Source organism: Anguilla anguilla, chromosome 15 (genome assembly GCF_013347855.1).
Source record: "Anguilla anguilla isolate fAngAng1 chromosome 15, fAngAng1.pri, whole genome shotgun sequence".
Classification (NCBI taxonomy): domain Eukaryota; kingdom Metazoa; phylum Chordata; class Actinopteri; order Anguilliformes; family Anguillidae; genus Anguilla; species Anguilla anguilla.
Window position 1 is genome coordinate 15,315,054 of NC_049215.1, and position 22,771 is coordinate 15,337,824.

Sequence of the window (22,771 nt, forward strand, 5' to 3'; positions counted from 1 at the left end):
GTATTTTGTATGAATTCATTTTTGCATGTGCATGCGTGTCAAGGTTTTAATCTGTTTACATGCCTTCCTTAAGTCTGTGCATGTTCCCCGCCATGCTGTCGCCAGCCAACATGTCCCGAGATATTAATCTACTGAACACTAATGGCAGTTTACTTTAATAAGTAGCTGACATATCACAGTTTTAACAGCATTGCCGCAGGTCCTTGCAATTGACGCTGCTATTTTTTAAAACGTATTACACAATTACACCTCTGGCCGCTTCGGTAATGGCATGCGGAAAGTTCCTCACCCCTTTAAGGAACTGCAGTTTGCTCCTGCAGCGGTAAAATGGAGGAGGAGACATAAAGCGTCGGTGTGAAATACAAGCGCGCGACACAATGGAAGACACAGCTGCCACGCCTCAGCGGCCACAAGTGCCGAGCGGAGGGTGGTAAACCAGGCCATTAAAACCTTTTTAATTTGTTTTCGAATGAAACGCTCGTCCACCGTCAGAGAGACCACAACAGCAGCCTGGTGGCACCATTTTTTCTTCTTCTTCTTTCTTTTTTCTTTATAATTATCAGGCCACATCTCTCACCATTAACTGAGAAGCTGCGATAGGACGCCGATGAGCCCCCCAAGATGCTCTAGCATATTCTCTGAGCCTTTCCTCCTTTGGGCAGTACAAACACAAAACAAATGCCTGCACAAAAAAATAAATAAAATAAAGAAAATTTAATAAAAATCAGCTTGATTTAACATTTGCCTTCTTAGCACTTTGGGCTGCCAGGAGCCAAGGGGATGAATAACACCAGCCAGTGCACTCTGTGTTCAATAACCATTATATCCTCTGCTTTCGACATTAGGAGCTCCTAATGGTGGCAGTAAATTCACAGATTGACTCGCTAACATCAGTGGGCACTTTCCAAAAAATAAATATAAAAAAATCAGAGCTGTACTGGGATTTTTCTTCATAGATTCAAATGCTTGCACCTTTACCGCACAACCACTTCTGCATATCTCTAAGCTAACCAATAAGAAGGTTAGATGGGGCAGATTAATGTGCGAGGGCTAAAGTAGGAAACCTATTCGTGTGGTGCATCAATTAAACATCGTAGCCGCTGTTTGTTAATACGGCGGGTTTGCTCACACGGAGTTGTGGAACAGCTTGTCAGACTGAAACACAGAAGCAGAGGCCTTTAGGGTGTATGAGACCAGGACTGACACAGTGCTACATACTCTGCAGGGAACAGCCAAACTGCTTAACTGCAAATGAGCCTGGATAGGTCAGATTGTTTTTTTTTGTTTTTTTTTCACCGGAAAACCTTGTGATGTTCTTATTTACTTTGCGGCAGTTATCTCCTGTGGTTGTTAGCAAGGCTATAAATAGGAAATATAAAAATAAGAAGAAAAACATTTAATAGATATATAAATAATTGACCAAAGCCCCTGCCACTCCAGTTATGCTTTTCTGTTCTACTGAGCTGCACAGTCATTAACTCGCCCTTAATGGTTCGGTAATGTTTACACTGTCATTTGATCTATTTTTCTTTCATAGCTTTGAAATTGATACACCAGCTTGGCTTTTCCCTGATCTTTGATTTAAAAGGAACGGTACTTTTTTTTGCTTTTCTTTTTTAAGGAATTTTCACAATTTTCCAGTTTTAGCAATTAGCAAAAATCCAGGGAACTGTCTCAGGCTCAGAACAATGTCTTTGCGTACTCGTCATCGCTCTCCCTCTCTCGTTCTCCTGGTCATTGGTACACGCAATAAAACCACGGCCTGTTAGTTATTATAACACTTCACTGACAGCAGCACATACAGTTCTGTTTATCACAGTTCATTTGGTTAAAGTGTGGGTGATCGTAGCACCGGCGGTCATATTGCTCCAGAGATGAAGCTGCCCTGGGAGGCATATTTGTTCATAGTCCAGAGAGTATAATCAGTGTCTATGCACAGAGATAACCAGCCTACAGAAGCAATCACAGAATGCGCTGCTGTAAAGGTAACCGTTGAGAATTGTTTACATGCACTGACAGAAAGCCTTCCATTTTTAACACAATATATTCAGTATATATTTCTTCCATTTTTAACAAACAAAATAAAAACAAAAAGGAAAAAAAAAACTACTATTAACAATTTTGGAAAGTTACTGTAAAAGTTAGAAATGAGCAAATGGAAAGAAAAAAATCCTAACAGAAAAAAACAAAAAAAACAAAGAGAACGAGTCACAGCTTATGCTAATGTACTGTAAGATGATCACAGAATAATGACAGCAGATCATAGGCCAGACCTCTGCTCTGCCCACCCCCTCCTCCCCCACCCCCTGTCCCTCTTTAGCACTGATGGCATGAATGCATGCTGTGCAGGTTCACGCCTGAATGCTCTTTTTCATTTCAAAGGCCAGGGAGCTTACCCCGAGACTGAGCGCTGATTAGGGAAACAGGGCCCCTTTTAATTCCCCCTCTCTCCTACACCAGCACGCGAAATGTAATTACAGTCTGCCCATCTCCCGGGCTTCGGCATACACGCCGCGCGCCCACCATGCCGTGGCACCGTGCGCCAGTCGCCCCGGCCTTCCGAGAGGACGGCAGACCTTTCCTCCGTCCATCGGAAACTGGCCCCGATATGGATTTCAGTTCAGGAACCGGGCCCTTAAGAGCTCAACCTGCAGATGGGGCCCTTTGGTTGTACTCATGGCCAAGCTGCTATAATTCCAGAATACTAGCACTATTTTTAATGTTGAATCCAAAGCCTTTTCTCCTGACAGACCCTAAAGGACATAATTTTGAAACAGCTGGCAAAGCTACAGTATTACAGAATACAGGTACTGACACAATAAGAAGGTTTGTTTGTGCTATAATAGAGGCATACGCACATCCAAAATTTAGCGCAGGTGTCTGGTAAAAAAGAAGAATAATGCAAAATAAGAAAATAATACCAGCACATTATGCTCCCAAGTGATTTATTCAACGAAAAATCCATGAGCAGTGACAACGTTTCGACCATATCGGTCTTTGTCAGGTGACACGTTCCACAATCCCAACATGAAAATAGAGCTGGAGGAGCCTTAATACCCCACACTGCATCGCACATCACGTCAAACTCCAAATGGAAATTTTCCGTTACTTGTAAAGTAATATTTATTGAACATCATTGCAATTCAGAAGTGGGGAATTCACAATTTGATATAAACAAATTATTATTTATTTATGCAGGTATTTCTTTACTCCTTTATTTATGTATTTATTTCTATGATTTGTAAAAGACTTCTGCAATATGAAAAAAGGGAGGATGTATAAGGCACTCAACTCATTTTTATGTACTGCTTGGAATGTTCTTTATAATTAGATTCTCGGCATGTAAGGAATATTGGCAGCATCAGCGCTTCTCTGTCTGTATTGGTCTTCTCAAAGGACACATTGTCCTTTTTGACTATGACGAAGGTTTACTACCTGTCTGACATTGCCTGTACCAGAGCCAAGCTGCTCAAAAGGAAACATTCCCGCAGTCATAAATGACTGAAAGCACGTTACAGTAGAAACATTCAATGCTTAAACATAAATTTTAACTTTATTTATATAAATTGAACAGTTTTTATCTGACATTCTTCTGTCTGAGCTATGATTTTCATTACTTGCAAGCAAATATCACAAAAAAATAAAATAAATAAATAAATAAATATTTATTGTCTGTCATAGCTCTCCGTCATAATGGTGGTCAAGAATGTGGCTGACCAATCAGACACCTGATTGTTTTCCATCATGTCAGAGACTAGAATCTCTTCTAGCAGTCTTACACAATCTATCCCATAGATTTCACTCTGAGCATTAAGCTGCAGTTCTAAAGAGTTAGCAGGCTCATTCCTCTTTTTTTGGTTCAGTGCCATGCTTGACTCTATTGGCATTTGTTTTGTTACTTACAGTGAATAGAAAATGTATGGGATGTCTCCACAAAGCTACCGTTGCAAGGTCATTTGATATTACTCCAGTGATGCCTCTACAAACCCTGCCATGAACTGAGACTAAATACCATATTCCACATCTAGTACATTGTATTGTCTAATGTGTTTCACAGAAGTTGTGCCTTAGACCACCTCTTACCTTGAGCAAAGTTATAATTTCTTCTTATTGTCTCCCACAATGCAGCAGGCTTAGCAGAAAATTAAGCCAAGAAAAAAAAGCTTGATATAATAATATGTGAAACAATATGATAGTTACAGTATACGAGAATGATGAACACAATGTGCCTCTATCTCTTTAAAAAGAGCATGAAAATGCTATGCTCTGCTCCAATGTATACAGGTGCATAATATGTTATTATTTATTAATTAATTTACTGCACTACATTCTCCCAAGTCCTTCCTCTGAGTTGAGTAAGATGTCTCCTTGATACTATGCCAACTATACCAATGCTGTAGCTTCAGAATCAATCTCAACTTCACTATTTTATTCCTTTCTTTGAAATCATTTGTCACAAACCTACATGTTTTTTCTACAACATAAGGTGCAGTTAAACTGGAAGATCACCATAACTCTCTCTGCTTCACAATTGTTTTTGTATTGTACTTTATGCCTTGTGCTGTAACCTCTTGGCCAGGGTTCCCTTGAAAAATATAGTTTTATCTTTGTGGAACTCACCTGGGTAAACAGAGGTTAAAAAAATATGTAAGCCATGGTCTTGTGCACAAGTAAGCTCAGTTATGTTCTCTACAAAATTCAGCATTTTTATAGCAGAAAACAATATCTTTTCACCTGGCTGCACTACTCCAGACAAGCGGCCCAGTTTGTATAATGGAGCGCAAGTTTATTCAGACAGTTTCCAGCTTACTGGCCAAAATTGAAACCGCTCTCACATGCAAGATTTTCCCCACCGATTCAAAGACAATGACATAACAAATTACATTTAAAAGGGCCACATAAAAGGCTGTGGAGCGCTAATCTTATTTAGAAAACAGAGGTCTGCTACACGCGGGCCTCTCACTCAAGCGTGGCATAACAGCAAATTGGCAAAACCACGCATGCAAACACGGAGCAAGTACCACTTTGTTTGGCACTTTCATTAATATTGGAACAGGGTGAATCTGGAGAGTGCCAGTGCAGAGCATATATAAGCATGTTCTCTGGCAGGTCTCCACAGTTCTAATTCTAAGTACCGGAGCGCCGCTTGCATTTGCCTTGCTAAGCAATGCGTATCGAGGTCTTAAAAGCCCCTTTCATTATTCAAGAACAGGTGAGATTTTAAAAGAGAGCAGAGTAATGTACATCATTAACCCCTCAAATCCCACATCGACCATGAAACCCTCCTCTGTGGCTGTCACCAGGTGTGCTAGGCGGCTCTGTTTGTGTTTTTAGACTGTGATGAAGGTGTGCAGTTGGCATGATCTAACCACCCCCTCCCAACACCTGTTTAAAGAATGTTTTCCACCCACCTTCACTGTGTATCTATCAAAGAGCCATATGCTATAGACAGGTTCCTCTTTTCCCCAAATGACTATATGGGGACAAACTGTTTGTTTTACCTGGTAGGCAGATATCATTTCACCATGCCTCTCAAACACACACACACACACACACACAATAGCATAATGCAATAGCAGTTTTTCTCCAAAACAAATCATCTATAAGACATATCAATATCAATGAATTTTGACTGAAATATATTGATATTCTATTTCTTGACATATTCTCTCTCTCTCTCTCTCTCTCTCTCACACACACACACACGCACACACACACCTACACACACACACACACACACACGCACAAATACACACACACACACTCTATTGACAAAGAGCTTGCACTCTGTTTAAAATGGTCCTAAATGTCGCTATCCATTTGTGGAATATGGCAGCGATGGAAAGGATTAATTATTTAACAAGTCACTCAGGAAGCACCGGTGGCCTTTTCCAACACATCTTAGGACCTGATCCAAACCTACTGCACATAAACCTTATCCACATGGCCCAGTTTCAAACAAATGCAAATGTAGTTTGTCCTTCACTTTGACCTGGATTCAACTGACCTTTGTCCTTAACATTGACCATTATCATCTCACCAAACTGTGATCTTGATGATAAATAAATAATCACTTACATTTATTAATACACAAAAAAAAAAAAAATAATAAAATGTTAAATTTTAAATGAAGGTCTCATTTTGTTTTACTCTCATTTAATTTTTTATTTTTTTCTTATTTTTCAGTTCAGCAATTACCAAGCATACAAAACAAAGAAGTATCCAAAATGTTACTCAGAATCAAAGAAAACGCAGACGATGTTTAAACTGAATTTTCTCCAGTGATCAGAAAATCAGACTGCACAGAAGCTATTACTGTAATGTCATAACGACTAATGATATCAAATGTTGTTTTTCCAGTCTAATTCAAAGCTGTTTCTAGTGCTACCAAATGGGATGGTATCAAACCAGAAGTGCTATAAGCTTAAATGAGGCCAATAGGGACTACAGACACACTATTACACAGGGCCGGCCCGTGGCATAAACGGTCTATGCGGTTGTTTAGGGCCACAACCGCTAGGGGGGGCCACATGGCCACGAGGGGGGGCCACACGATTCAATGTTTATCTAAGGTAAATAACGGTATTTTCGCAAATACGTTGTTCATCCCCTATCGAGGAACTAGCGGTATAAATTTTAAACGGAAAGGCAACCGAACACTTCATAACAATGTAATGTAAGAAGGATTTTACAAAGCGAACCCTCCCTGCTCCACAGAATCCAACACAACATGTGTTGAGTGCCAAGTAAACAAAGAAAACAGCACATCCTCTGGCCCAGTACCATAACTCTATATATTAACTTAACAGTATAATGCATATGCAATAGCTGTACATTAATATCATTTCTTTGGCAGTATTTAAAGTAGGGTGACACAGCAGTGGAGCACGATGATACAATCTATTATTGTATCAGTGAGACGGCCTGCTCCAATCTCACTTAGTGTTATTATTGAATTTATTAAGTTTTTTTTTTTTTAGAATGCAAATATCGATGTGACACACCCAGCATGTCAAGATTGGCCTAGGCTGCCCGTAGGCACACGGTGTGCAGAGGATCAAGAATAAAACAAGTCTTGTAAATGATGGTGACATTTGTGCTTATCAAGTGCAACATTACAGCCCTGCCAATGCACATTACGAATTATTATCCACTGAACTGACTGTGGATTATACACAAATGAGAATCAGATTAGTTTTATTTCTGAGGGTAAAAGCCGTAGGTCTTAAGCATGGCTGTGGGCATGTTATTAAAACTGATACGCACAGGAATGGATTCTACTATTTTATTTATTTTTGTTTTTGTTTTTTTTTTGTATTTATTTTTTTTTTTGTCCAGAAACTAAATTAGTGGTGAGTCTTCAGCGGCTCGACAAAAAAAGTGTCACTGTATCACACTAAACTTTAGAAACCCCAAGGTTTTTTTTTTTTCTTCCCCCACCGTTTTCGAGAGAGAGAGAGAGAGAGAGAGGAGAGAGAGAGACTCCTTTGAAATCCGAGGAAGTCCCTCTTGACAAGCGAATACAGCACCTCTAAAATTCTGACTGACAGGATTCCTCCACATCTCTGCCTACTCAATAGGCAACATTTAAGAATACAAAATACGGTGAAGAACGCAGCCCCAGTGAAAACACGTTCTTCTCTCTGATCTGCTCCTTATCTCTCAGGAGGCCAGCCACATCGGCTCCCAGAGGCGCAGATGAGGGGGAAAACACTACACGCCACTGAAACCCCAATATTCCTCAGACGTGTGACAGTCAGTTCAAATCAATCTAACTGAAAGAAATGAAATAAAACATTTTACATGTGACAAATACCAGGGCCTACTGGTTATATACAGTAAATATACATATACAAGACACAAGCCTATTTCACAGCAGCAGATATTTCCAAGTAATGTAGCTTCAATAATTTCATACATAATGAGCCCGAGGTGCCAGACATTTAACACAATGTATGTTGGCATGTTTCACTTGTTAGGTAAAACAATCTAAGTTCACATTTGCAAGCAACTGCAGTTCATTCTCACGCACACACAGTGCGATCCTGGGTTGGTAAGCAAATGGGTGCCAATAAGAAAACTATGAAATCATGACTTCAGGACCAATAGCTTTGGAAATTCATCATGTTATGAGAGATGGATTCTAATATCAAAGTGACAGAATCATGATTTCAGAACCAAGAGCTTAAACGTGGACAACCATCATGATTTATTGATCCCAATAATAAATGATGAAACCATGACTTCAGAACTAAAATCACTGGACACTCATCATTCTGACAAACTTACTGAGAATAAAAAGCACATACCTAACAAATAAAGTTCATAAGATATCCATCCATTTTCAAAACCACCTACTCCTGGTCTGGGTCACAGGGAGCTGGAGCTTATCCCAGGAGACATTACACAGGTAAAAGGGAAGAATACACCATGAACAGGTTACCACTCGACCCTCACACACACTCATATCTACGAGGAAATTTAGTGCCCACAATTAGTCTAAACAACTGCATGTTTTTGGACTGTGGGAGAAAACCAGAGTACCTGGAGGAACCCCACACAGACACGGGGAGAACGTGCAAACTCCGCACAGAAAGGTCCTCGGTAGGATTCGAACTAGGTATCTTCTTGCTGTGAGGCGACAGCGCTACTTACTGCACTACCAAGCCTCCTTTCACAACATATAAGTGCATTTAAATAAATAAAAAAAACATAGAAATAAAGCATCACTGGAGTTGAAAAAGTGGACAGGAATGTAACCCATGATATTTCCATGGGGAACGATGATAGGCATCGTGGGCCTGTTTCCCGGGCACCCTGAGGGCATGTGGGCAACACCCAGGCTGCCTTCCGTGTGCCAGGGTCTTTCTGCCAATCCGCCAAGCCGCTCTGCAATTGCTATCCCAGTGTCGCTAGCGCATGCTTGAAATGCTCTGCTTTTCACCTGTGCACTAGTGGAATCGATCATTTTGTCCCGCACAAACAGTATTTCAGCCTATGCCAGGTCTGGTTATTTTGTGGCCTACAGGAAATGTGTTTGCATCAAAATGGGTTGGGCGGTGCAATAGGGGGGTGTCTCAGTAAAAACAGTGAACACTGTGCAAGCTTTGTTCTGAATAATGTGTTTGTGTTTTAACCAACCTAGACTTGCTTTTAACTCCAACGCTGGTGCTATGTGCTATTTTTATGATCTTACCCAAGTGCGCATATGAACGTTGTGATCACACAATGTAAAAAGACGCCCCAGTTTGCAACCTATGCTGACAACACTTGCCCTAGGAGGCTTTTCTGAAATGTCATAAATTCACGTGACAACTTTCATGCAAGTATATCAGACATAACAAAACCATCAGTTTGCTCATGGCCTCGATGCAGTGGTATTAAAGTAAAGTGTCATACCTCCACCCACAGGAAATGTACTCCTTTCAAACCAAGTTTCTTTTACAACAATCCAAAATTTACCAAAATTGCGTTGGACACACCTTAATTCGCTAAGGCCTTGAATTACTGCTAGCACTTGACAGAGAAAATAGGGTCCTTCGAGTGAAGTATCCTCACAGCGAGTTTCTGAATGTCCTCCTTTATATTTGGGGAGGAAAAAAAAAACAGCACTGACAGTAATCATCATGACCTATAATAAACCAGAGTGCAGGGTTCACACTCTACAATATAGAACACTACAATGTATGGGTAGTGCGTAGGAAGACATGAACATGGAGGACAGTTTGTCCTGTTGCAGATCATGTGGGGACAAGGTCTGATGCCACACTCATTACTTGTAGTACTGGCAGACGCTGTTTTGTTTATTATTTTTATTATTTTTTGACACTCCCAGAATAGTTTGAGAATGTTTGAAAACACTGCACTGAAGATTGGACCTCTTCATAATTGGTTTGCATTTTCTCTTCGGGAGGTTGTGACCGGTAAGCCTGGACTTGGCAGCCAACCTTTTGCTTCACAAGTTTTTCTGAAGCACAGCGTACACACACACACACACACACACACACACCATTTGCACACAAGCTTCAGTTTGATAAAAGGTTTGATGTTACGTTACGATTGCTTGGGTTTCATATACACTCTGACAGAATATCAAATGCATCTTTTATTTTTCATTCATCAAGGACTTCCTGTTTGCCTGATTCATTACCCCAAGCCCAAATATCATGGCTGTATTACGACAAGGAAACAGATATCAAGGTAGGTATCATGGATTGATCCTAGAACTGGGTATTTTTATTGGTAATTAAAGTTTTATTGAGCGCAGATGTGCCATAAGCACCAGTCTGCCAATAGAGGCTCAGAAAGATTGCAGCAGTTGATAGATACAATAGACTCAAGATCCAGACAGAAACAGATTGATTTACTGTCCATAAGCCATTTAGAACAGTTTTTTATTATTATTTTACATTTTATCAATATTTTTTTTTCTTCTTTTCCATCACGCACCGAAAATGAAATTGGCATATATTTCTGTCCTTCAAATTGCTGTCTCACCCCCTGGGCAGCATCTAATAAGACTTACTAAGCCTGAAAGAGAAGCAATCTTTCAGTCTTTAGAAAAAAGGTGCATGTAGTTACCACCATTCTCATTTTCGTTGACTGTAACTGGACTTATTTTCTTCAAGGTTCAAAAGAAGAACGTGTCAATATGGGTCTCAGGAGTTAACATTTTCCATTACAAGTCTGGGGCTCATCCAATGAAATTTTAATGACCCGTGACCTGAAAGCCATTGAGCGGGGCCATCTCATTTTTATATAACACGATGGTTTATGGCACATTGTCCTAAGGTACACTCACACCATGATGTCCTAGCTTACTGTTGATGGAGGCTACACTGCACAAACAGGCTGTGCAGGACAAGTATAAGCGGAGGGCAATTGAAAGCTTATTTTATTAATGAAAATGCTGAATTTGATTTGTTGAGCTGCAGGGCCCTTGGTGCTGATCTGAACTGAAGGAGGCTTTTGTTTTCGTGCTTAATTCCAGCATTTTTAAGACCTGTTGCTTATCATTGTACATTATTGTTAATTGTTGCTTTTGACCAGAGACAGTCTTGCTTTGATTTTAAAAAGTTTTCATTTCACACACATCCATCCATCTTCTTCAGTGTGTCATTGCATTACATTACATTCATTAAGCAGACGCTTTTATCCAACGAGACTGACGGACGAACAAGAGAACGTAAGTAAATCCATCAGATACATCAGCAACAGTGCCTACATATCCAAACCTGCAAGTACATGTGCAAAATCACTAAAACAAAGCCAGTTAAATATTTTGTTGTTTTTTAAATGTATTTCTCTCTTTTTGTTATTGTCATTCTGAAAATAACCTTCAGTATCAAGCAGACAATACATAAAATAAAAACCATAGAGGTTTTTTATTTTCTCATCTGTTACAGGTGATCAAATATACTTGGCAGGAAACCAAACCTTGGTGGAAATTTGCATGTAATACAGTGAAGACAGAGATTCAAATTAGCATGAGCAAACATTATCCTGTTTGTGTCAAAAAAGCTTTCACATTATTACACGGTTAATCAGAATCACAATTGATGTTTAATAAGGTAAGTGGCCACCGACTAAAGCCATTTATTATCCAATTAATGGTTTAGAATCACCGACAAAATACACAGACATATCGCCGAGGCTGCGTTTCATGAGACACATCAAACAGTACAATAAAAATCCTCAGAGATAGGTCCTCAAAATGAAGATGGGAGAGGGAAATTTCAACCCCGTAAATGGGTGGAACTTTCCCAAATTATTGTTGCTGTGAAGAGCTTTGTTTGTTGATTTGTTAAAACGAGTCAGTGATTAGCCTCCTATTACAGGGTTCATGAAGTTCACAGTCTCATCACTGCCTCACACATACAGTTCCTAAAAGTGTGATTAAACAATCAAGGAGAAACAAGGACTAACCAACTCACTTGTTGAAAATATTTAAATAAATGATGAGTGAAATAAAATAAAATTTAAACAGAATTTCAATGTAATCCTAGATTAATTCAATAACATAATTTACCCGGTGGTAAATATACAATATTAAAAATTAAAGAGACTGTGTACATGGTTTGGACATACACAAAAACATGTTCACAAATACACAGGCCCACACACACACACACACACATATACAGGGATGCACCATAACCAGGGGTGGAAATCCTGATCTTGCCTCCTGGTCTGCTCAGCTCTTTACATCCCGGCCAATGAGGAGATTAGTCTGGCTTCAGCATTACAGAGAGGTCAGCATCTGACCTCTGATCAGTACAGCTCTCTACCTTCAGCCACGTGTGCTTATAAATCTCACCACTCGACGTCCTTCTGAAAGAAATATCCATCAAACATACCTTAAACTCCCCCACCAGACCCCACATCCATAAGTTTATCTTTTGCTCAAAAAAATAAAAACAATGGATGGGCATTTCTTAATTATATTTGTCTTTACTTTTATTTCACATTTATTTTTAAATGGAAACTATGGAACTATATTTTTTGATTGAGACAGAGCTGGAGGGGGAGGTATTTGTACAGTCATTCACAAACTGGAATAACTATGATGGACATAACAAGTCATAGGTCACTTTATAAACCATTGTCTTAACGTATAAAAATGATCAAACGTGACCCTAATCATGAAGCCAAATTAACCCTAAATTCAAATTGCAGAGGGTATGGTCAATGTATAGATGCTCATACAGTTATCCCATACAATAGGTACAGGTACTACTAATGTAAAGACCGACGTTTAAAAGTGATTTGCATATTAAGGTGAATATATAAGGTACTCAAATGTCAAGTGCACCAGAGGTAGCCTGTTCCCCTTTCCTTTGTTGTCAACACATTAGCTTCAATATAATGTAAGGTTAGCCAGTATCAACAGATGTTCAATGAATAAATATATAAATACATAAGACATTATCTTTTATGTTTCTTTTTTTTTTTTTTAATTTAATGAGAGAAACCGACAAGCGCTTACACACATAAATGAATCCAATAATGTTTAAGAATATGCTCTTTGGATCCTGAAAAAAAACCTTATGAAACCATGTGGAACATAACTGTCTAAAGATGAGAGCTACATCACTCCAGATACATTAATGATGATGATGATAACTCAAGCACCTTCAAAGGAACCAGGACACATGCGAAAATGCACTTTGAAAACATATTTTAGAAAATGGAAAGTAAATGGAAATTTTGGACCGTATTAAAGAGTATTTTTGGATGAGGAAAACAGCAGGGTATGACAATCTACTCAATCCCAATCTGAGTATACAGAGGCTCTCTTTAATCTGAGAAATGCCTTTAGTTAGAGATTTACAGCACACTACAGTACATTACTTCCCATAACACGTAAAATAAAGGATTTTGGTCATTTTTTAATGTCTTTGGAAAACTCATAGGTAATACTGTCCAACCTTTCAACCTAATTTCCTCTGAATACATCATTTTACCAATAACAAATGACTCTACAATAAATGAAATATTTTTATAGAGACATAAATGATAGTGGAGATCCAATAATCTTTTTGATACAATTGAATTGCATATTCTTTAAACAATGGCCACAACATTTGTCTGAGTGCACTATATTAAATGCTGTGCTTTTCTCTTACCCTGATTAAGATCAAATGTATTCAATCAAAGATGACAGCACACACACACACACCATGAAAAAAAATAAAATAAATAACAATACCAAAATAATACATTTTCACCCATTTGTATGCACTTACATTTAAAAGTTTCTGCTTACTGTTTTTAAATAGTTCTCCCTCGTTTTCCTGTTCTTGTTTTAATGTTGTCAATTAAAGAAAAAAATAAATTATTTTGTTGATATACTTGGTTAGCCTTGTGATACTGCATTATTCATAATGCTTTTGGAGAAATATACACACACAGTTTAGTACTGCCTGAAGTGTATGCTGTCTGAAAAGTGAGTATTCACAAATTTAGCAAACACCATCTGTATCTTGCTGAAGATTTTCAAAAACATACTGTTATATTCGATGCAATGTTCACCTGCAGTTAACATGCCACACACGAGTAGATTTATTTGATTTTCTACTCAGAACAATTTGATGTAATCCAAAAATCATCATCGAATTATGGTTAAGGTTAGATCTCAAAGTCAATTTACTTATTAATACCATTGTTTTCAGCTTTTGAGTTTCATTAGTTTGTTGATAGTATACTTTAATACATAGAAAGCATTACTACAAATTATGGCCATCAATCAATAACACACATTTTTAAGAACCAATTTGGGTGATAAGATAACTATGAGCATAGCACTCTAAGATACATAATTTCTTTAGTGTTTTTTTTTTTTTTTCTCAAATGTTTTTTTTAGTTTATTGAATGCTATTGTTGTACAGTAGGACACACGTTACAAAAATTTTGAATTTTTCTTCAGAAAGTTTGGTGAGATAACCATAATCTCACAGAACTGAGTCGTGAGGACAAAAAAGCACTTTCATCAATGTGTAAGTTAAAGATGAATGCTGATTTAAACTGGGCTTTAAAATCAGAATTTCTTTTTATTTTTCAGGGCCCGTGCTGTAAAGTGTGCTGATGCACACTTGAATTCAATAATAGTCAGGGACTTGACCGTCAAAGACTGTTCAGAAATACTTTGCTTAATGTGACCTTCACAGTTACAGCATAGAATAGACTGGAACAGAGAGTTACATCTTATTCAAGCTGCTGTGAACATTATCTTCAGCAAAATATGTGTATTCTCCAACTACATACTTCCAAGGTAAGACGTGAACTTTACTTAACCTTCCTATTATGTTATGGTCTGTATGACCCAAAATGACTTCTTGTTTTCATACAAATTCAAATTGGTCATTTTCTTCAGCAAATGCCTTTAAGGAAGAGAGTAAGGGAATGCACAGAAAAAAAATATATTTGCAATGTTTATGTATTTTTTAAAATATGAACTGTAATTGTCATCACGGCCCCTGTGGTTCGGGTCTATCTAACCCATCATAGAGATACACTGATTATTATCATAACAAACATAAAATAAAAGGCACTCTATTTAATTACCCTTGAGAACATGATCCTGAAATACTTAATAAGGCATGCTTAAACATAATGTCTGTATGTCTATATTCTTCCAATTTAGATGTTTTAGCGTAGTTAATGTTTGGCCAAAGTAACACATACAACTGTCTTATCCACATTATCTAACACATTATAATTAAAATGAATGCAGCAATACATAGCTTTAAAGGTCCACAATTATTCTAATGATTCTATTTTTGTGACTTTCACTCATATCTGTGTGTTGCACTTTCTTCTTCTACATGCTTCACTGGTCTTCATTGGTTATCTGACCAGAAATTACGCACCCTTCCAATCTCGTGCTCTAAAAGTGAATGTGGTGTCTGTACTTTATCTGGTAGGGATTGAACCATTCAAATCAGAGACAGATCCCGAGGTTGAAGGCACGGAGGAGAAACAGGAGCCAGTTCTAGAACCATGAGCCCCACAGGAAGTATCTGAATGCTCATCTTTTTATATCTAATTGAAAACTACACGTTACCTATAGGATATCAGGCTATTTAGCTAGAGCTGTAAAGCGCATTGAGAGCTTACGTCCAAGCTCTTACTATTATAGCTGAAAAAGATTAAAACATCCCATCAAAGTGATTATCCTCTAAATCAAACAAGAGCTGTTACGATCATGTGACTGATTGATTTTGTCAACAGTTGCACAGGCAACAATAGTTTGAACAGGAAAATACAAGTTGCAGCGAGTGCAAATAATGGCTCGATGATGATTGGCTACTTTGATTGAAATCCTGAATGTACATCTGGAGGCAAATCGTACTTGCTTGTTTTGTCTGGTGATTTTTTTCTAGAAGCAAATATGGTGAAATATAGTGTAATGGGACATGTAAGATAATGCAAACAACCAAGCATTTCATAAAACTTTTATATTGGTGCGGGTCCTTAAGAGGTTATGGTTAGGAATAATGAAGTGTAGAAACAAACGGCAATTGTATTTATTGATGTCAACGATGCACATGCTATCGTGTTGGAACTCATTTTGAACATAAGGAAAAGGGTCTGCAACACTGTACAAGTTAGCAAGTAACAGTATCACAGAATCCAGACAATACATATACAGTAGATACATACATACAGAGCGGTTCAACCAGTGATGTAAGAAGGAGGCTTCATGAAACCAAATATGGAAGGAGCTTTTATGTGATCACAGAGGTGCCTCACTCTTTTTTTCTTGCTCTTTGAATGAGTCAATCAAGTCAGTGACTGGCAGCTCATTAAGTGCTTCCCCAAAACTCTCTGATGACTAGCTGAAACAAGACTGGGAAGCGTCAAGTAAAGCTCTAGTTTGTTTTGAGTTTTGATTGTGATCATTCTGCAAAAGTATACTATGCTTATCCAAACTTTTCATAATTAAACACTGCAACAGCCTAACAGTATGTGTTGCATATCATACTCTGTGCACATGTAAATGAGACTTTCTGTGAGCTGGAAAGAGAGAGAGAGATATTTATGTTTTATCAGTTTTATATTGTCATCCTGGGCATCCATATTTTCCTATTCCTCCAATTAAAGGGCTTTTGAGGTCCCTTCCCCCAAAATTCAAGGACCCATAAAAAAGGGCAGGAAACTACAGCACAGGTTAAGCAGGAAATATAAAATGTATTCCAAATGTTCATTATAATTAATGCTAAGTAGTATATGGATCTTGATCAAGATCAATTCCAAGGGCATCACTTACATGAAATGTGAACATGAAGCTAATCTAGAAGATCACTAAAATGTATCACTCAATAAACAAGCACTCAATTACATTCATGTGTCATTTAAATAAATGTTCCAAATGTAAAGACGTTCAAATATTTTCCAGAAGTGTGGGAAGTATGGGTAGTCTTGTGTCTGATTGGCTGAGTGCCCTTACAATGGAGTTTTAGTCACACGGGGCTGTGTACAGACAGGAAAGCTTTGCTTGATCCACATCAGGTCACTGTGACAACCAAACAGCAATGCTGAGTTACAAAGATGGGCTAACTATCATGCCAACGTATGATTGCTTCATTAGCAGGTAGCAAGCTGTACAGCACCCCCTGTGGAGGTCTTGAGATGACATCATTATGCAGTACTGTTTGTACGTCAGGTGAGAAAAGCATCATTGGAAGCCTTCAGGAAATGGGCTTCTCTTCTAGCGGAGTATGTGATGTCAGTGCCTGCTTGATGCCATCTGTGTGATTTACTTATGCATTATGTATTTGCTTGCTATTGAGTCATCCTCATTGTTTGGAATCTCATGCATATTTGTGGCAAGGAGCAAACCATAATCTTATCAGGATACAATCACTCCAGAGCAATCTATTGCATATGAAGTCTGAAGGTTAGCAGAGCTGCAACAGACTGCCCTCAATGTGATAAAAAGGAAATTGAATAGAATTAAGAAATCCCCCCACCCCCCGAGACTGCATTCACCATTGAAGCACATTCAAAGAGATAACTTCAAAGAGAATATTCCAATAGGAAAAGAAAATATTTACATATTTTAGCAATAACCCCAATCATTAGTTAGAAGATACCCCTAAACTATGTTCTCATGAATAGTTCCATTCTCCTTCAATGAATTTGGCCTTTTTGAAGAATGTTGGGGGAAATTTGCATGAAAGTGTGTATAGGATGAATGTGTGACAGGGTAAAAACAGGAAGAATTTACCGCCAATTTATTTAGGCTGTGTCCGTTCATTTGCAGCAATCTGTCATGGCATGAAAGTGGGCAGCAGTGGGTAGAAATTGAATGTCTGGTAAGTTTTCTTGAGATTCAAATTAGTAGTGTAACCTCCTCCTCCAGGTGGCTTCCTAGAGTTGTTGAAATCCAAAATCATTACATAGTCTACTGGAGGGAGATATGGGGTGATAATGATAAGTTATTATGCTCTGCAGACAAAATAAGTGGAAATGCACATTTTAAACTGTAAGAGCTGATATATATATATATATATATATATATATGAACTACATAGTACAAACTGTATAAACCCCACCACCACCCATACCTGCGGGACACTGAAGTCAATTATAAACAAAAAAATGCTTTTATAATAAATTTAAAAAAAAATAGTTCCTCATCTTCATTAGGAACTACTGTATGCAACGAAGCCCTAATGAAAGAAAGAAAAAAAAAAAAACTACATAATGTAAGGCTAAAATGTTTTGCTATTTTTTGCTTGTTCTTCCCTCTTTGTTGAAGCCCCACTTTACCCATTTGATTTGCATGAGTTTAGGTAAATTAAAGAAAAAAAAAACAAAAAGCTTTCCGGGATAGAATACAAATTCAGCTATTATGATTTACTGAAACCTCCCCAAGTTGTATTTTGTAAAAACAAGCTCCTGCACATGAGCTGGGAGCAGTCTGGGATGGGGAGACACAGCTTCCCTTGCTATACTGAAAAGTTGCTTTAAAAACTCGCTGGGGGGCAGGTCAGATGCTTTAGAGCCACATGAGCCAGTGCTGGGTGTGTCATTAGCCAACAACCTGTGGCTGTAATGTTTTAAGTTTAAAAAGGCCACGTCCTTTACTTTGTACTACTGCTACACTGCTGGACAGCAGGTTCAGACACATCCACCATTACAGCCTTGATTTCTGCACCAACAGCGACCTAATTTCATAAAAATGACAAAACCATATATTGCAAACCTATTTTCTTGAAATAAAGGACACGAATGAACATAATTTCAACGTTTCTATTTTCTATAATTATAGCAGTTTTGTTACATAGGCTAAGGGAAAATGGCTCTGGCGCTCTGGCCTATCTACTGTTAAGGAATACTGTCACTTGCTGTTACTTGCTAATTGAGAAACTTATCGGCCAAATTCGGGAGATGAAAGCATTCATAGAGAACGCATTATTTGAGTGTTGCCAAATATGGTATTTGTATTCAACACCATCCCTAAACTGAGTTAATCAGTCTTGTATGCATGCATGCATATGTGTGCAAGAGTGCTTTTGTGTGTGTATGTTTCTGTGTGTGTGTGAATATGTGTGTGTGTGTGTATGCATGTTATTTGGCATGTAGCTCTGAAACCCTGATAAATTAAACCATATGTGGTGTGTGCAACGAGTGACCCCAGAATATATTAATTGCATTCATATACAGAACATGAGCACTATACAGAGTGAATCTATTTTTCCACTGCAGAAAAAAAGACTCCTTATAACGTCAGAGCACGTATGACACTCTAATGTTTAAAACCCATTATATGAACAAAGGATAGTCAATACAAAAGATTTGATTTATTTATTTATTTTCCAATGAATGAATTCAATATCTGGTCTGTCTTCCATTTGCTACTATCAAAGCTTCCACCCAATGGGGTATCGGCATTACAAAAGCCCCTACTTCTCTCTCTGGAATATTCAAGCCATTGAAAAGTTTGAGTGAATGCTCCTGTCTGTGAATACCCCAATCAGCAGCCACATCGACATCTCCCCAACCAGAGCATCGCTAGCCTAGAGCATCCCAGGGGTTCTTGAATGGGTTCATAGAGGATTAGCAGCATGGCCAGTCCATCACACATGTTAAGACCCAGGAACATTGGACACTCAGCAGATCCACCCCTTGTTGGTGAGGGGCTGACTATCTACCTGACAGTTAAGATCCTTTTGACCTGGGCATGTCAAAGTGTTTGGCAGTCATGATCACTGGTATCCCTGCCCTCAGAATCAGAATGGCCACCCACAACTTCAGCATGTCTGTGTAGAATTAGTTTACATGGGTTACAAACACTAAAATCAATTATATGTTCCCCTGTCTGTTAATTGACTGTCTGGAAATAAGTTAATTAAATTACTTTAAATGATACTTTGAAAATGAATCTTTCTTGGGTCTATGTGTGAAACCCCAAAGTGCTAAAGCAGACAAGTGAACACATTTTACTCAGAAGAATATGCATTGTACAGCCAACAATTTTTTGCTCATTTTGTATCTCAAGTGCCAAGGATGTAGAGTGGCTTGTAGAGCCCAGCTTAGGAGCAGCATGTTTGCTCTCTAGACTTCCTGAACTCTACTGCACTTTCAAAGCCAAGAGAGAGAAAGACAAGGTCACCGATCAATGCCGACGGCTCTATTTGGTACATGCAATAAGTAAAGACAGGAAGGAGCACAGAGTAAAAAGTCATTTGGTGTGGCAGCAGTCTAATAATAGAGCACTTTAAAAAATGTTTGTAACACGAACACAATATCAGCCAAGAGTAGATGAAGATTGCCTCTTCATGGGGGAGAAGACACGCTCCTTCTCTGTGAACGTGTGACTATTACGTCAGTCATGCACAGGCCTGCTGTTGTTTTGTAGTTGTTGTTTGCTTGTTTTTGGCTCATGTTTGTGCCACTCTGGAAAAAAGTAAAAGAAGAAAGCACACACTCTTCTCACACACTCAGATGCACAGCCTTGAGGATGAAAATTTGGTATTAATCAAATCCCCGATGGATAATCCTTCAAATGGAGAAACAGCTTCAAAGTCTTGTTTCATCCACCCATACTCGTACACTGGGTCTTGTGCAGCTGCACATTATAGGCCCCTCAGGTACTGGTCTTGGTCAATAAATTGATAAAACCAGATAATGATGCCTTCAAAGAGTATAAGTTTGCATAGGCTGACCACATGAGATTTATATATACACACACACACACACGCACACCCACCCACACACACACACACACACACTATTTATTATTAATATTCCCTCTACAGCTGCACCTTCACTAATCTCTGATCCTTTCACTTTATTACTATGAGATAATTTTTAGAGAAATCAGCAGCTTATTCATGGACTCATGCAGATTTCTGTGCTTGATTAAGTCTCATCACAGCATAAGGAAGAATTAAGCAGCAACATTGCTGACCATGTAATACTTTCATATCTAGCTTTTCAGCCCCTTGAGTTCAGACTGAGGCTAACACCTTTAATGCTAAAGGGGTATACACACACACACAAAAGCTGATTAACTCATTTCATAGACTGCTTCAGCTCAACAACAGCCATTCGGAGAATACAATGCTGTATCAGCCTCAGATGCTGAAATGAACCAGTAATAATGCTTATATATTCCTGTAAAATGCACAAGCAAGCAGATGCCCTGGCTTAAGATCAAATAAATATTTAAAGAGTAACTCATTTATCTATACTCATTTATCATGTCCATATATAAACCTAAATAAATAATGGTTTGCTGTCCATTCCTGCTCCAGGTAACATTCAATCTTAACCTAAAAGGAAGTAATTTAAGGGAAGTAATGCATGCTTAAATAATATTGACTTCAGGGGCAATCAAACTAAACACACATCAACGTCATCAAACTAAGACACAAAAAGAGCAAAGTACACATTCAAAAGTCAAATCACTTGATCCCACACAGCTGCTAATACTGATAATGACAGTGAAATGGCTCTGTGTTTGCAATAGCACAGGGACACAGTACTCAATTCAACAGAGAAGCCTTCCAGACAAAGACCAAACTCAGGCTAATGCTGATTCAAAAACTAAGGGGTAAATTTGGAAGTGAAACTTAAGCAGAAAATGCTGACAGGCCAAATCTGTAAACTGTTCACTATATCCCTGAACCACTTTGTATCAAGAGCCCAGTTTGCACACTGAAAATACTCTGCTATTCCTATACAGTGAGCACCTGCGAAAACAGCTAGACAGGAATGGCCATAGCTGGCACACAAATACGCGAAGGAGTCCAGACAAGAGAAACGTTGCTCCCGCCAAATTCGAGCGCATCCACAGCCAGAGGATATCGTGAGCATTCAGAGCAGCCAAAACAGCGTGAGGCAGACACCGATGACTCGCCGCGTTTGCGAAGCCACAGGGATTTCCACAGTCGCGAGCAACATCAGAGCGGAGGGATGACGGCTTTTGGAAGGTAATCAGAACACTGCAGAGGGCACAGGCCCTGCCTGAATTCAGCCAACGACCACCAGGAAAAAAACACAAACGGGCCTAATTCTGTTTATTTCTTAAATATGGCGGACATCTGTGCCGTCTCTTTGAAAATTTGAAAAAGGGGAGACGGTTGAATAAAATGTAAATATCTTCTGTGGCAGCAAGGCAACATTTGCACAAACACTTTACTGAAAAGAGTGATGTTTCTCTCCAACCAACCTTCGAGACTCAGAAATGATTTGCGAATTAAAGAATCTGGAGGGGAGTCATGCTGCCAACGTGAGAGATATTTAAATTTTATTCCAGTCTTTGTTCGGGGATTTCTTCCCCTGGCTCTCCGGTGTAGGCAGTTTGGCAGAGAGTGTGTTTACCTTTCCCGTCTGTGGGAGATGCTTAAAAAAAATTAATACAGAAGTTGGATTTCACCGCTGCTCATGCAGCGACGTCACATTGAAGAATTTCTCAACCGTGGGGGCTTAAATGTTTGTAATATAGCAAGATTGTTACCATGGGGACATCACTGCACAACAGTATAAGACTGCTTCAAGATTTTATGACACATAGCAAACAAAAACAAGAGATGATTAGCTAGTGTTTATTAGCTATTTCTGGGTGCTGATCAACACAAGGAGTTTGTTAAATTTACATTACAGCAAACAAGACAATCCACTGATCCAGTATAAAAAAACTATGACTTAGAAGGTCACATTAGAGAATGATTAGAGATTGGTATTCACAGTTAGACATTTAAATTGCATTCCATTATTTCTTTACATTCATTTAGCAGACACTCTAATCCAAAGTGACTCA

General features: G+C 38.6%; 1 protein-coding gene and 1 long non-coding RNA gene across 5 annotated transcripts in view; one reads left to right on the top strand and one right to left on the bottom strand.

Moving 5' to 3' along the window:
- Positions 1–22,771, bottom strand: part of LOC118214578 (protocadherin-9) — a 223,577-nt gene that overhangs the window by 138,597 nt on the left and 62,209 nt on the right. The window lies entirely within an intron of this gene.
- LOC118214579 overlaps positions 21,742–22,771 on the top strand; it is a 75,305-nt gene continuing 74,275 nt past the window's right edge. For both annotated transcript variants that reach the window (XR_004762649.1, XR_004762648.1), the window contains exon 1: positions 21,742–21,941. This is a non-coding gene — a long non-coding RNA (uncharacterized LOC118214579). The remainder of the gene's footprint in view (positions 21,942–22,771) is intronic.